Source organism: Adiantum capillus-veneris, chromosome 2 (assembly GCF_014529385.1).
Source record: "Adiantum capillus-veneris isolate H3 chromosome 2, ASM1452938v2, whole genome shotgun sequence".
In the NCBI taxonomy this organism is placed as follows: Eukaryota; Viridiplantae; Streptophyta; class Polypodiopsida; order Polypodiales; family Pteridaceae; genus Adiantum; species Adiantum capillus-veneris.
Genome location: NC_140932.1, coordinates 63,648,541 through 63,665,581, shown reverse-complemented (window position 1 = coordinate 63,665,581; position 17,041 = coordinate 63,648,541).

Here is a 17,041-nt window from a genome sequence, read left to right as displayed (position 1 = left end):
TGATGGGGAGTCAACAGCTAGGAGGTTTCTACGGTGAAGGACCAATGCCAGGGGGAAGCACCTCCCTAAATCCTTTAAACGAAACCAAGTTCACTATAATCTTCTTAGAAGGAACAAACTCGAGGGGAGCCTTAGTTTATTCTGACTATCAAGGACGCAAGTGTATTTGTATTGAAGAAAGACCGGCTCAGAGACTGGAGATAATTCGAGTCTATGATGATGGAGACAAATTCCGAGACGAAAAGGGGAACCACTATTTGATAGTTAGTAACCCTGAGGATTACAACAGATATGTAGATAACATGGAAAAAGGGAAAATGGTTTCAGAAACCCAAGAACCGCCTCCTAACATTGATCGACCTGGAGCGCTTTTTATGTATGATAAGAAAACAACCAGGGTCTCAACCTATAATGAGAATGTGGGGATTTACAAGCATGAGAGCGAGGGAATAGTCTCTTACTTTCGATGCAAAGAACCCTACCTAAACGAATTAAGCAAAGACAAAGTTCTTTATTTATTCTCTTATGAAACTGCTATGGGTAAGGATATTGTCTTTGTTGATAGGTACGAGTGAGAATACAAACGTATTCTCCCAGAGGAGGTTGAGAAGGCAACAGTTCCAGGAGCATCAACATATGTCCCCAACAAAGTACCAAGAGCCACCTACACCCCTAGCAAGTCGGCAAATCCCTTTTCAGAAGAGTATGATGCTACCTCACATTCTACTCGACAACCGACGTTCAACTACCAGGACCAATCAGCTACTGAGTCATCATTGCAGGCATGGCTTCGAAAGAGTGCTACATTAGAACAAGACCGAACTCGAGAGGGTTATCAAACCGCACGAGGGCTAAGGGATTTACAAGAACCACCACTCTATGCACAATATCAAGGAGAGAGTAAGCCAAAGACTCAGGGGTCAACAGAGCCTGGAAGACCACCCCTAGAACGAGTTCGGAGAGATGAACCATCTCTTGCAAGAACTGTTAGAAATTATGGATTAGGAGCACCATTGGGAGAGGAACCTGGCCACTACAGAAGACTAGAGGAGGTATATCGACTAGGAAGTGGAGATCCAATGATGAGATTTGTAGACCATCGTAGAATTAGACCTTCTCAAGTGCAAAAATGGGCAAACAAGAAATACACAAGGATAGGGATCCGAGACATCATGTAGCAGCCTTTGTGTGTGTAATTAGAGCTGAAGAGGTGTTAGACTTCCCTACCCAATTTGCAGGGTTTGGATTAACCTTAGAGGATGATGTTGCTACCTGGTTTGACTCTGTGGAGCGAAGAGACTTTGAGTCTATGGAGGAAGTGTTTGACGAGTTTATCGAGGAATTCTCACAAAGGGGAATAGCTCATAATACAGTCTCACAAATCCATAAATTCAAACAGAAAGATGGAGAATCTGTGCAAAAGGCAGCCCTACGACTAAAAAGATATGTTAAGTTTTGCCTTGTGGAAGAACTGCCAACTCAGTCTAGACTTATGCTTCTATTTATCCAAGGACTATGGAATGCAGATCTCCAGAAGGACTTACATATGAAGAGGAGCACGACGTTAAATGAGTTAACCAAGGAGGCTCTATACCTTGTGGACAATTGTGTGGTCTACATGTTAGGAAATAAGACGTAGCTAAAGAGATAATTGAGTAGATTACTTAATGGAGAGAGACAAATTTATATACACGAGATTATAGAGTAGAGAGAGAGAGAGAGAGAGAGAGAGAGAGAGAGAGAGAGAGAGAGAGAGAGAGAGAGTACACACGATATACGTGGTTCACCCAATGTGGGCTACGTCCACGGGAAAGCAGCCACTCAATGGCTTTAGTACTTCAAAACAAGAAGTAGTTTACAAAGGGATTATACCCTTAATGGAGTTCCCGCCTTGCTTCACTCTCACCACCTCACACTCACCTTGTTGCATCAACTTCACACTATATAATGTGTGTAGAAATGGCCTCCTTTTATAGGCCAAAAGGGCTGCCCTCTCTTATGAGAGACAGCCATGTGTAGCCGCCCTTGTGCTAATAAGTCCAAATCGGACCCTCCAATCCGCCCATGTGTGGCCGCCCTTGAGAAGACAAGTCCGCTTTTGAATTCGGCCACCGGCCACCGGCCATTGACTTCCGACCACCGGCCATCGGCCACCGGCCAACCGACCGGTTGTTTTCCGACCACTTTCCGGCCGCCGTCCGGCCATAATATTCCGCCCCCGAGGCCTTTAAAGTTGCCCCTGATTCTTGTCCGTGAAAATTTTGGTTTCCGGCGAGTGATTTTCCTTCACGCACGATGGCTTCTCCTCATAATGGGGGCCTTACAAATGTGCGCTTTTACCACAAAAAATTACAAGGGTAAATCAGGCTCCATACTTAACAATCTCCCACTTGGAGACTGATCTCCAAACCAAACCTGTGACTGCTTTCCATTCTGGCTTCTTATCCTTGAATGCCAATTGAAGATGAGCAAAAGCTCAACTTCTCCTTGTTGACCACCTTTGTAAACATGTCTGCAGGATTTTCACTTGTATGCACCTTTCCTAGCTTTAGTTGTCCCTCTTCCAAAAGAGTGCGTATGAAGTGATATCTCACCTCAATGTGCTTTGTCCTTGAATGAAAGGCTGAGTTCTTTGCAAGATGGATAGCGCTTTGGCTATCACTGTACAAGACACAATTGTCTTGTTTGAATCCAAGCTCTTCTAAGAATCTGTGAAGCCACATAATTTCTTTGCTTGCCTCCGTCATTGCTACATACTCTGCTTCCGTGGTAGAAAGTGAAACCACTTTCTACAGCTTTGAAGCCCAGCTTACTGCTGTGCCTCCAACCGTGAACACATAGCCAGTAGTGCTCCTTCGAGTATCTTTGTCACCTGCCATATCTGCATCAGCATACCCTTCTAGAAAAATATCAGTTCCTCCAAAATACAAAGCATTTGTTGTTGTCCCTTTTAGATACCTAAGTATCCACTTCACAGCTTGCCAATGCTCTTTACCTAGGTTGTCCATGAACCTACTCACAACTCCCACTGCATGTGCAATGTCTGGCCTTGTCCAGACCATAGCATACATTAGAGAACCTACCGCTGCAGCATATGGAACTTTAGACATATAGGCTATCTCCTCTTGTGTCTTTGGACACATATCCTTAGTTAGTTTAAAATGACCAGCCAAAGGTGTAGAAACTGGTTTTGCATTTTGCATTGCAAACCTTTCTAGTACCTTCTTGATGTAATCTTCTTGAGATAGCTTTATTGTCTTCTTCGTCCTGTCCCTTGATATTTTCATACCAAGTATCCACTTTGCAGCACCTAAATCTTTCATTGAAAAAGATTTGGACAGCTCCTCTTTTAGGTCTTTGATGTCCTGCATGTTAGCACTTGCAATCAACATGTCATCAACATACAACATTAGGATGATGAATTTCCCATCTCCCAAATTCTCCGTGTAGACGCAGTGATCCGAGTTGCATCTTGTGAATCCATGATCCAACATCCATCGATCAAACTTCAAGTACCATTGTCTTGATGCTTGCTTTAAACCATACAAGCTCTTCTTTAATCTGCAAACCATTTTCTCCTTACCTTTTACTTCATACCCCTTTGGTTGAAGCATGTAGATTTCCTCCTCTAAGTCACTGTGAGGGAGAGCCGTATTTACATCCATTTGCTCGAGATTTAGATCATGAGCAGCCACAAGGCTTAAGACAAGCCTAATTGAGTTCATTTTTACAACATGAGAAAATATTTCATTGAAGTCAATACCTTTCTTTTGAGAAAAACCTTTTACCACAAGCCTAGACTTGTACCTTTTCTTCCCACCTTCTTCTTCCTTTAGCTTGTACACCCATTTGTTTTGAAGTGCCCGCTTACCTTTAGGCAACTCAACCAACTCCCATGTTTGGTTGCGATGTAGTGAGTCCATCTCCACTTGCATGCTCTTTGTCCATTCTTCTTTGGATTCATGTTGCATAGCTTCTTCATATGATTCCGGCTCTCCAGAATCTGAGATCAAGAGATGGTTGAAAGAAGGAACAAACCTTTCTGGAGGTCTAATTGCTCTTGTAGATCTTCGGGGAATAGGCTGAGGCTCCTCATTTGGTTGACGTTGTTGCACATTGTCACCGTTTGCAGTCCTTGAGTCTTCACCGTCCTCAAGCTCCATGTACTCATCACCTATTTCTTTTGTTTGTTTTCTTTCCAAGTAATCTTTGTACCTATTTTGTTCGTTAAAAATTACATCCCTACTCCTTAAGATTTTACCATCTTCACGATTCCATAGGCGATACCCAAAGTCTCCTTCTCCATAGCCAATGAAGAAACACTTTTTGGACTTTGCATCTAACTTTGATCTTAGGCTTCTATCTATGTGCATGAAAGGCTCACACCCAAACACTTTGAGAAATGCATAATTCACCGGTTTACCTGTCCATGCCTCTTCTGGAACTCCCCCATCCAATGCCTTTGAGGGTGACCGATTGATTAAGTACACAAACGTACTTACAGCTTCCGCCCAAAGCTCAAGCGGTAGGCCTGCATGTAGCCGCATGCTTCGTGCTCGTTCCATGATTGTCCTGTTCATCCTTTCCAAAATCCCATTTTTTTGAGGTGTCCTTGGGGTTGTCCTTTGCCTCTGAATGCCATTGCTAGCACAAAAGCTTTCAAAAGCTTGGCTGCAATATTCGCCTGCATTGTCGGATCTGAGGCATTTAACCTTGGTACTTGTTTCATTCTCCACAAAGGCTTTCCACCTTTGAAATATGGAAAATACATCGGATTTATTCTTCATGACATAAACCCATGTTTTTCTAGTCGCATCGTCTATGAATATTACATAGTACAATGAGCCACCAAGTGATGGTGTACTTGCAGGACCCCTAACATCAGAATGAACCAACTCAAGTTTTTTATTTTTTCTTTCATTTCCTGATTTTTGAAATTTTACCCTCTTTTGTTTACCATAAACACAATCTTCACAGAACTCTAAGTCCACTTCTTTCAAACCTGGTAGAAGCTTCTTTGTTTGAAGGATTTGCATTCCTTTGGCACTCATATGCCCAAGTCGGTAGTGCCACACCGCATTGTCAACTTCTGTAGTTGCTGCACAAGCTGAAGGTTGCGTGCTAACAGTACACAAGTAAAGTGTACCAACTTTTTGACCCTTGGCAACCACCAAAGATCCCTTTGAGATCTTCCACCGTTTGTTTCCGAATGCAATGTTGTGACCTTCATCGTCCAATTGTCCTGTAGAGATCAAATTTTTGCGAAGAGAAGGAACATGCCTAACATCTTTAAGCTTCCATTCATTTCCATTAGCAATTTTGACAGAAACTGTACCTTTGCCGACAATCTCACAAGATTCATCATCTCCCAAGTATACATACCCAAAATTACCTTTGGTGTAGTCTTGGAAATGTTGCTTGTGTGGTGTCGCATGGAATGAAGCCCCGGAATCTACTATCCAGGAATTAGACACATTGTCTAATGAGAGAATTAGAGAATCTTGCTCTACTTTACCTGCCACATTGGCCTCCGATGTTGGCTTGTTGTCTTGAGACTCTGTCTCCTTCTTCTTCTTGGACCAGCAATCCTTCTTGACGTGGCCCTTCTTGCCGCAGTTCAACATTCAAGAACTGACTTTGTGCGTGACTTGCTCCGCCTTGAGCGATCACGAACCTTTTGGTCAACTGAACCATTCTCTGCCATCTTTAGATTAAACAAGCGCTTCATAAGAAATACCTTATTGGATGCCGATGGTTTCTCGTAGAAGTAGTCAAGTGACTTCATCAAGTCCTCCCTGGTCTTCATCTCCGAAACATTGAAGGCCACCGTTGACGCCAAGCTTAGCCGGATTGTTCCCAGTGCCTTTCGATCAAGGACAATCCATGCTTCATCTGCCATTGTTGCGGGCTTCTTCGCAAGACCGCCTAGTGGCAAATAGAGGTCCTTTTGGTAGAGATAGTCTTCAATTTTCATCTTCCAATGTTGGTAGTTTTTGCCGTTGAACTTCTCAATCTTGAGCTTCCCTTCCTCCGCCATAACTCCCACTCAATTCAAGGAATCCTTTCCTTGAGATAATTTAGCTACGAGCAAACCTTTCTCTGATACCAGTTGTTAGGAAATAAGACGTAGCTAAATAGATAATTGAGTAGATTACTTAATGGAGAGAGACAGATTTATATACACGAGATTATAGAGTAGAGAGAGAGAGAGAGAGAGAGAGAGAGAGAGAGAGAGAGAGAGAGAGAGAGAGAGAGTACACACGATATACGTGGTTCACCCAATGTGGGCTACGTCCACGAGAAAGCAGCCACTCAATGGCTTTAGTACTTCAAAACAAGAAGTAGTTTATAAAGGGATTATACCCTTAATGGAGCTCCCGTCTTGCTTCACTCTCACCACCTCACACTCACCTTGTTGCATCAACTTCACACTATATAATGTGTGTAGAAATGGCCTCCTTTTATAGGCCAAAAGGGCTGCCCTCTCTTATGAGAGACAGCCATGTGTAGCCGCCCTTGTGCTAATAAGTCCAAATCGGACCCTCCAATCCGCCCATGTGTGGCCGCCCTTGAGAAGACAAGTCCGCTTTTGAATTCGGCCACCGGCCACCGGCCATTGACTTCCGACCACCGGCCAACCGACCGGTTGTTTTCCGACCACTTTCCGGCCATAATATTCCGCCCCCAAGGCCTTTAAAGTTGCCCCTGATTCTTGTCCGTGAAAATTTTGGTTTCCAGTGAGTGATTTTCCTTCACGCACGATGGCTTCTCCTCATAATGGGGGCCTAACAAATGTGCGGAAGCAAGTCTGCTAAGACAACACCGAAAGGAGAAGTAGCAGTAAGCCAAGAGCAGCTTGTAGAGGAACTGCTCAAAAAGATTAACTTGTATGCCAAACCACAAGCTAAACAACCAAAATGGTGTGCGATTGAACAAAAATGGACAAACCATGGGACGGAGGAATGTTATTATAACAAGGGATATGTGAGAGAACGACCATATGCTCCGCAAGCGTAGGCAGCATCCCCTCAAGTTCCACCGATGCCTAGATATCAAACATGCAACCTACCAGGACCTGTAGGTGTAGAAAGACCACAACCAGTGTTGGGACAACAACCACCCCTACCAGGATTACGACTAGTCGTTATAAGATACACACCAACAGTAACTGAATCAGAAGAGAAGGCTTTGGTGCCTATGCATGCATACTACGAAGATCCCAATGGGTATGCTGCAAATCCTGTCTATTATCCACCGGAAGAACCCTCCACACCAGAACCATGGAGCATGATAGGAAATATAGGACCACCAACTGCTGCACAGGCAGCGGGAGAAGGAAGATATAGCTTGGATGAACGAACATTGTTGCTCATAGCCAACGGAGGCATGGGCGGACAGAGGCTTGCACACCAACAAAGAGGTCTGAAGGAACACCTCAACAGCCTAAGGGACCATGCTACAAGTATGGAGCAGACCATTGGCTGAGGGATTGTCCTCATGATGAAATCATTAGGGTCAACGCATATTGCATCGAGTGTGGAATTACTCACTTGATCCCTAATTGCCCTAAGAACCTAAGCAAAGGAGAAAAAACTACCTTGAATATGCTGGGAACAGTGCCTTCCAGTGGAGGGTCAGAAAACAAAACTCCGATTCCTGTTAAGGTCTTGACGAGAGCCCAAACAAGGAAAAATGACAATCAGCCCAAGAGTAACGATGAAAATCAAGAGGACATCAAGACTGACAAGTCTAGCGCCAGTCGTTGTAATCCTTGGAAAGAACGAAGAGCGAAAATGAAAGCTAGACGTGAGCGAAAACAGAAAGCTATAGAAGCTGAGCTAACAATGGCTCGAGAGCAACTTAAACAGCAAAGAGAGTCTGACTCTCTAAAATCAACGGAGGGACCAAGAAGCGCAAGCTCAAGAGGGTCTATATTGGTAGATAAGGTCAATGAATCCTTAGATGAAATCTTGCAAGCACATGAAGCAAGATTGAAGAACCGACAGACTCTAGAGCAAAGGTGGATGACATATCCATATCCAGAGATAGAAAAATAGAGACTAGAGATGTGGAAGCACTTGATTGAAATTGCACAAGCTTGACTAGAGCCTCCACCTATGGAAGTGAGAGATAGAATAATCAAACCACCAAACAATGAAACACCTATCAAAACTGAACAAAGGGTACCTGACAAGATAGAAAACGTTAAATCCTTGCCTGATGTAGAGGATGCAAGAATCGTGCCTAATAGCACTGATGAATCACTGAAAGATTTTCCACCATATACACCTATTGTGTAAGAAAATTGGCATGAAGAGCTATGGGAAACGGTGAGAAAAACTCAAGAAAAATATGAGACAAAAACATTCGAGTCAGCGCCTTTCTCAGAGTTGAACTTGAATAAGCCTCCATGGGATTTAGATGCTAAATCATTTCAAGGGGATAATGGCTCAGTTGCATCCAAAGAGAGCAGACCAGCATCACTCAGAACTTTGCCGCCATAAATGGGAGACTACGAGGCAAGGTCAGAAATTCGAAGGGTACCTTCTCAAGGAATAGGAGGGTCAAATCAATTGGACACTAAAATCTTGACAAACTTGTTGAAAACTCCGGTCAAGTGTACAATCACATTGGCAGAATTGTTAAAAATTAGGCCAAGCATGTGGACGGAAGTGGGTAAATGTCTTGAAAAATTTGGTATAAGGACGCCTCTTAAGTTCTTTGAAACTGAGCTTAACGACACAGAACCGAAAAGAGTCAACACTAGACCAGTGGCTCTCAACAAGGTTGGAGAGTATTGTGAAGGTGAAGACGGTAACACTACTCTACCAGTCAAATATAACGGCGTAGAGACTAAGGCCATACTTGATAGCGGAGCTGGCATTGCCATTGCGACCAAATTGCTATGGGAAAAATGGGGAAAACCGGAAATACGAACAACTAGAATGAAATTGCAACTAGCAGATGGGCACATAGAAAGGCCTATAGGATTGTTTGAGGCAATTGTGGTATCTTCATGTGGCATAGAGTATGAACATACATTTGCCATAGTAGATTTCGGCAAAAAGAACAATTATGAAATAATCCTTGGTAGGCCGTTCATGAGGCAACTCAAGATGGTGCAGGACTGGGGGTATGATTATTTGTATCTAAGACATGCTGAAACCACTACATGTGTAAATATGAGGAATCATAGCTACCATGATGTCACGAGAACAACTATGGAAGAATACGACTCAGCCACCATTAGTGGATCAGAAGTCCCAGCATGGCTCTGTAAGAAAAAGGAGATATGGATGTGCGGAGCATCTCAATGTAGTGAATTCGATCACAATGAAAGGACACTAGAGAGAGTATTGGAAGACGATGCCTATATACAAGAACTTCCCTGAAAAGAAGCTAGAACCCCTAGAATGGTCTCAAATTTTGGCTACATTAGATGTATGTGTCAATGAAGTCACTCCCACCAAATTTTGTGACGAGAATGGCTACGATATCGTACCATACTACATGTTGAGCAAAATTGTGGAGGAAGACGAGAACGAAGGAGACACTGAGAATACGAGGATCAATCAAACGGAAATGAAACCTGAGATTAAGATAGTGGGCTATGTGGACATCCCCACTAAAGAAATCGAGCAGGATGGAGAAGAATTTTATGATTCTTCTGATCAATGTGAAAACAAAGATAATGCGGATGACGAGAAGTCGGAAAATACGGAGGAAGACAACCATCAGGATCAAGACAATGACGTCTTCTACAACTTCCCAAACCAAAGTGTGAGACGCCAAAAAAGGCGACACCATAACAGTCTACCAACTAGGCTTAGACCTATGCCTGAGTTCAGGGGTAAGACACATTTCCTTATGAAATTCATGTTGTTGATTGTGCTAAGGATAAGGTGTCAGGAAGATTTTTTAAGGTTGCTAAAGACCCAGGCTTTAAGGCAAGACTGTTGACACTTAAGAAAACCAACAAGGCAAAAAAAAGAGTTGCAACCGAAATATTGGATGTCTTTGGAGCTCCAATTATAACGAAAGTTGAGCGGAAAAAGAGATACAATGATTTGAAACAAAAGCTGAAAAATGTACGGACAACTGAAATGGAAAGTAGCGATGGAACGAACGCTAGTGATGGAAGTAAAAAGATAGATGTACCTCCTCACTATTGTAAGTACACCATTCAGGAAAGAAAATTGGTGGTCCAGCCAACCGATGAGAGAGCCTAAATCCAACGAGTCCTATGATGGGCCAGAGAACGCCAAGAAAATAGACCTAGCAGAGCCGGGAGAAAGTCCTCGACCTGATTACATTGCCACAGATCTAAGCCAGGAAGAAGAGGACTTACTGATCAAAACGCTTAAAGAATTTCGGGATGTATTTTCCTGGTCGTACAAAGATCTGAAGGGGGTGGATCCTAACATTTGTGAACATTCAATCCCTCTGAATTCTGATGCAAAGCCAAGCAAACAACGCCCATACACGTACAATGAGACATTCGCCAAAAGGATCAGGGAAGAGATAGACAAACTTATGGAGGCTGAATTTATTTATGAGATAGAGCACACGGACTGGGTGTCGCCGATAGTGGTGGTACCTAAGAAAAATGGGAAATTACGAGTGTGTGTGAATCTCAAGAAGGTAAACGTAGCAACAATAAGTGACAACTATCCTCTTCCTATCACAGAACACGTCCTGGAACGAGTAGCAGGCAAGCAGGCCTATAGCTTTATGGACGGATTCTCTGGTTATAACCAATTGGGAGTCAAACTAGAAGATCAATAAAAAACAGCGTTTGCAACAGAATGGGGCATATATGCGTTTAGGGTAATGCCATTTGTCTTGACCAATGCTCCAACCACATTTCAGAGATTAATGACACATGCTTTTAAAGAATACTTGTGAATATTCTTGGATATTTACATGGATGACTTGTGTGTCTATTCTCTATTGAGAGAAGACCATATAGATCATCTTAGAAAGGTATTCGAAAAATGCAGAACATATAAGATTTACCTCAACCCAGAAAAATGTGTATTCATGGTATGGCATGGTAAGATCCTAGGCCACATAGTATCGGCTAATGGAATTATCACTGATGAAGACAAGGTAAAGGGGATCATAGAATTGCCAAGACCAAACACTGTATGAGAGGTACAATCATTTATGGGACATTGTGGATACTACCGAAGTTTTATCTACATGTACTCTATAATAGCAAAACCCTTGTATATTCTAATCACGATCTTCATATGGACCAACGAATGTGAGGAGTCATTCCAGAAACTAAAAGATGCACTGGTATTTGCACCAATTCTAAAAGCACCAGATTGGTCAAAGATCTTCCATGTACATGTAGATGCTTCGGCATTTGCAATAGGCTGTATATTAGCACAACCGGGGGAGGGTAATACAGATTTTCCCATCAGTTATGCTAGTAGACAACTCAACAGTGTAGAGAAGAATTATACCACCACTGAAAGAGAAGGATTGGGTATGATATATGCGGTAAAGAAATTTCGACATTACTTACTTGAGAACAAATTCACATTTTTTGTGGATCATCAGGCACTCTTGTACTTAGTAAAAAAACCTTGTAACACGGGATGAATTGTCAGATGGTTCATTGTGTTGCTGGAGTTTGATTTTACGGTAGTAGTACAGAAAGGAAAAACTCATCAAAGAGTAGAACACCTTTCTCGATTACTACATGGCGAAAAGGCTACTGGGGTAGATGATGATCTCCCAGACGCATACCTGTTTAATATAGAGATGGTACTGAAATGGTCAGAGCAAATTATTCCGTTGTTGACATATGGAATGAATGTTGACGACAGACACACGGTGGAAGATGTTAGACAAGCACAAAATTATACAATGCTTGTGGGAAGAATGTACCATCATGGAAACGATGGGATTCTAAGGTTGTGTATAGGCCCAGAGGAGTACGACGCGTATCTAGAGGAGGCCCATACACAAACAGGGGGATTCCATCGGGGAAATCAAATGACCGATGAACGATTAAGAAGACTTGGAGTGTATTGGACAGGAATGGCAGGCGATGTAGCTAATTACATCAAGAAATGCAACTTTTGCACATCCAATACCACTGTGGATTATGCCACATTATACCAAGTGCCAATAGCACCCGCATGGAGTCATGCTATTGTGGAATATTTGACTAATAAGGAGTTGCTAGGAGATTGTTCTAAAGCCAGACAAAAGGCTTTACAAATTGAAGCGAATAGGTATACCCTCATTAGTGACCAATTGTATAAAAGAGGAACTGATGACCAGTTGAGGTTAGTTCCTCATGAAAATGACTACTTTCCATTATTGGAAGAAGCTCATGCAGGCATAGCAGGAGGTCATTTTTCAGCGGGGGAGAGAACTGTAAAAATCATTATGGTTGCAGACATATGGTGGCCGACCATGATTCAAGATGCAGCAGAATTCGTGAAAAGGTGCGATGAATGTCAACGCACTAAGGTACCAGTTAAAAGAGACGAAATGCCTTTAAGACCAATGATGAGTGCTCGAGCATTCGCAAAATGGGGATTGGAATTTGTTGGTCCTATTACTCCACCAGCGTATCATTCACAAGCACAATACATCATAGTGGCCACGGATTACATGACCAAATGGGTGGAAGCAAAAGCCACAACGAAAGCAGACGCTAGAACCATGGCACAATTCTTATATGAATATGTGTTTACACGTTATGGCCTTCCAATCGAGCTGGTGAGTGATAGAGGGACATACTTTGTAAATGAAGTTATCCAACATCTCTTAAATGAGTTTATGGTAATTCATCGCAAATCTGCACCCTACCATCCACAAGCCAATGGCCAAGCAGAAGCGACCAACAAAATATTGTGCACAGTTCTTACGAAAATGGTTAGTGAAACAAGAACGGACTGGGATCAAAAACTATATTCAACATTGTGGGCTTATCGAGTTGCATATAAAACAACACTCAATGCTACACCATTTAATATGGTATATGGGTTAAATGCAATATTGCCTATTGAATTTTTGATTCCCACACTAAGGGTAGCCAAACAGATGGATTGGATGGGGCATGAGCTTTCAGAACGGTTAGCGGACCTTGAAAAATTAGATGAGTTACGACTCAATGCTGTAGCAGCTATTTATGCAAGAAAAAGACAACAGAAAGAGTTTTTTGACAAAAATGTAAAAAACAAGGACTTTAAAACGGGCGACTATGTCTTAGTATACACCCTTAAACAACATGCCAAGAAGCTAAAAAAAAAGAGGAATGGCAAGAAATATCGTCCAGCAGAGCAGTAAAACTGTCACTTCTTATTATATGACCAATACATGTCAAGGTGGAGACAGGAGTCAATACATCCGCAAAGCATTGACCAACAACAAACAAAGTTTACATGTCAAAAAATGTATTATAAAAAAATCAACAATCATGCAGGGAACCAGACAAGTTTGGGTACGACAGACAGATCTAGCCGAGGCACAATTTCATCAAGGGCGGAAATATCAAGTTTGGATCAAGCAAGATAGCTTAATTCCTGTAAAAAAGTGGACAGAAGAACAGACAAAACAACCAAATCCAGTAAAGCTTCAAAGAACAATTATCAACCAGTCGAATCCGCAACGGACTATATTGGTATGGCGTCCAAAATTACCAATTCAGAACGTGCCAACAACACAAGTATGGATGCCTAAGAAGACCAACGAACAGTTGTCTAGAACTGTCAATGACAAGCTAGATCATACAACCAGCACGGGAAAACACGCAGCATCCACAACAACAACCACGAGGATCTGTACAACCAGAGTAATAAAAAAGATATGGAAACGAAAGAATGTTCATCCAGAACATGCAACAAAGAATACAACAATATCGACTTCAACAGAGCCACAAACACAAGTTCAAAAACCTTGGAAAACCATCAAACAAAGAGCGGCAGATTTACAACTTCTTCTCGCGAAGAAAATCTGCCAGCCAACTCAGGCTACCACGGGAAATCTCAACGACAAATGCCAATAAGCGAATCGCTTATACCTTCCTCTTACACCGCATAAATTTTTTCTAAATGCATTGACTGTGCATGCATATAGGGCTACATTACAAGGCTTGCATTAGCACACGTTCACGCCCATGCACAACACATACCCTTGAGGATACCCTGTCGTCTGGGAGGACTCCAACTAGGAGGGGGGGAGGCATTCCAAATGCGGACTCACGTCATATATTGGAGGGCAATGTTTGTGATTAATTTTTCAACCATTTTTGCGTTTTATTGCGTGATTTTTGGGAAAGAAATATTCCCTCATAATTAATCAGAATTGGGGACCAAATGATCATATATGAGCCCCTAGGGATGTGTATATACTATAAAGAGAGTCAAAACTGGCCAAAAATCGTCGAAAAACAGCAAAAAATAGGCCAAGGTTGACGATTAAGAGTGAGAATGTACATAGATGAGAGAAAAGTGAGCTACAAAGTGTTTTTCTTTTCATTGGTATTTCTATAGGTTAGAATTGCTATTTTTGGGTTATTTTGGGGATTTATTTGCTTTATTTTAGCCATTTTATAGCAAAAATTATAGAAAAAAATCCATAATCCAGATGGAAACACAACAGAAGAGACGCCTGATCAGAGCAAGATAAAGAAGACACAAAAAAATAGGGACTGCAAAGGTGACAGGGCAAGAATGACCACCGTCATGACGGGACCTCCAAAAGGAGAAATCTGCAAAAATTGTAGAACTGGAGCAAACGAGGTCCAAATCAGGAAATTTGCGAGCCTAAACCCCATCTTGCAAAAAGTTATGGCCACAGGTAAAAGATGGGAAAATTTCGTGTCGGAGTCTCGATTACATATAGAGGGGCTAGGCTAGAAATCTCTCATTTGAATCATTTTCCATTATAAGAGAGAGAGAGCTCCCTACAGCAGTTGAGACTTCCAGGAGCTCATCCATCGCGCACGGTCACTAGATCGACATCAGATATGAGAGGTATGCTCATCAACAGTGACTCTAAGTGTTGTTTACTTTAGTTAGTCGCAAAACCTCGCCAGCACCACCATCACAACCTGTGCACACATATTGTAGACAGATTGTTAGGAAGACCTAGAGGCCACCAAATGGAACCAAAATTGAAAGGCACAATGCCTATAGCTTAGGGATCAAGCCTATGACCTCGAAAAGCGTGAAGGAAGCCGCCTAGAAAACCCTAATTTCACAGGACCTACAGAAGGGCAGCTGAACCAAAGTGATCGGAAATGAGCCAAAACTCATAGGCAGCAAGCCAATAACCTCGACAAACCAACTGTATGGTTAGACCATGAAAAAGTTCTTCAAAACAGAGCCTAAAGTTCCTATGACGGAAACTGCGCAAAGCGTCACGATACTCTAACGGGCCGACCAAGTGACCAAATGACACCAAATTTGACAGGGTACATCCAAAAGAGGTCAACTACGAGTTGGAATATGTCCACTCAAGAAAAAGCTCTTCCAGAAGGGCAAACGCCAGCAACAGGCTAGAAAGACGTCCAAATGGTTGTTCTTGGTGAAGTAAGCACCAAAAGAACAACCGACTGCTTTGACGGAAGGTCAAAAGGAAATGAAAGTCAGCCTGAGTCATACAATGACCAAAAAGAACAGCGACCACCACCTAAGTGGTCTACTCCGACTCCAGGAACAGCTAAGTGCTGCAAATAGGGAGTACACTTTTCCAAATTGGTTAAAACTTAACGTGTGTGTCTAGGAGAGCCTACTAACACCATTGTGGTCAACTAACATAAAAAAACTTGTAAAAATGACCAGATGTTGAGTCGATTGCGATAGACTTGATCATACACTTAGACAAGTAAAATTTTGATTGTGACTTCATAAAGGGTACTAACAAGGAATAATGACCTCAAATATCAAATCCAAATGCAAAATTGCTCTCTCTTGACCAAGTAACTGCGTCTATCACGATAGACAAACTATTTTTATCTTTGGGGGGAGGCTTTTCAAAATTTTCACAAGGATAGACTTGGGGAAGCAAATGGAGGCAGTACACCAAATTTTGAGACAAGATGGACTCATAAGGGAAGCCGAGATAGACTTGACAACAACTCAGAGTCAGAACAGGGCATCTCAATAGCAGACAGTTAAAATTCACATGTGAGAGGTCAAGAAACCTTACATCAACTAGGAGAAGGCAGACAGATGACTACAGAGCCAAAATATAACAAAATGACACTAAGTCTTAGTCTATCGCAATAGACTCAGCAGAATGACAAAGGGGCATCTGATCAAAAATCGGAATCAACAGTTGGCTTCAGCATGATTGAAGAGGACTACCCACTAAGTTTGAGCCCAAAACAACACAAAATGAGGGAGATAGACCAATATCTCCTTGGAGGGAATCTGAAAAAATGGAATTTGATCCAAAAAGGGGTCGCTTGACATCCATTTGAGATGGAAATGGGATCAGATCATGTACAAGACATGAGGAACCAACTGGTGGAGTCACATGGGGAAAATATATCTCTTGTCAAAAGATAGCCAATCTATCGCGATAGACTGGGCAGAAGATGCAAATGAGCTGATTTTCAGTTTGTGACTATAGGGTGACCTTACATGCCCTATGCACATACACCACAAAAAAATTTCAAGGCATTTGGACTTGTTCTCCTTCATCAACAACATTAATTTGAAGCCGTCAGAGTCGGACAATGAAAGAGCTTGTCTATCTGCTAACATTTTAACTTAACTCATCTTGGATTAAGAAGGCTCACCTAGATGCATGATTAAGTGGTAATCAATTTAGAAAATAAGTACTATGTTTGTACATTAACCATTACTTGTGAATACAGGATCCATGGATGCTTCTCCGGGAAAAAGAAAAGGCAAGAACCTGGCAACGGAAGGTGCAATACCCTATGCACTTCTACCCAATTCATTAAAGCCAACAGCCACATGGATACCTGCAGACGTGCGACATGCAGCAGCCTTCCAAATCTACCAAGGCTCCTATGTGGATGATAAAGGAAATTTAGTGGATACAG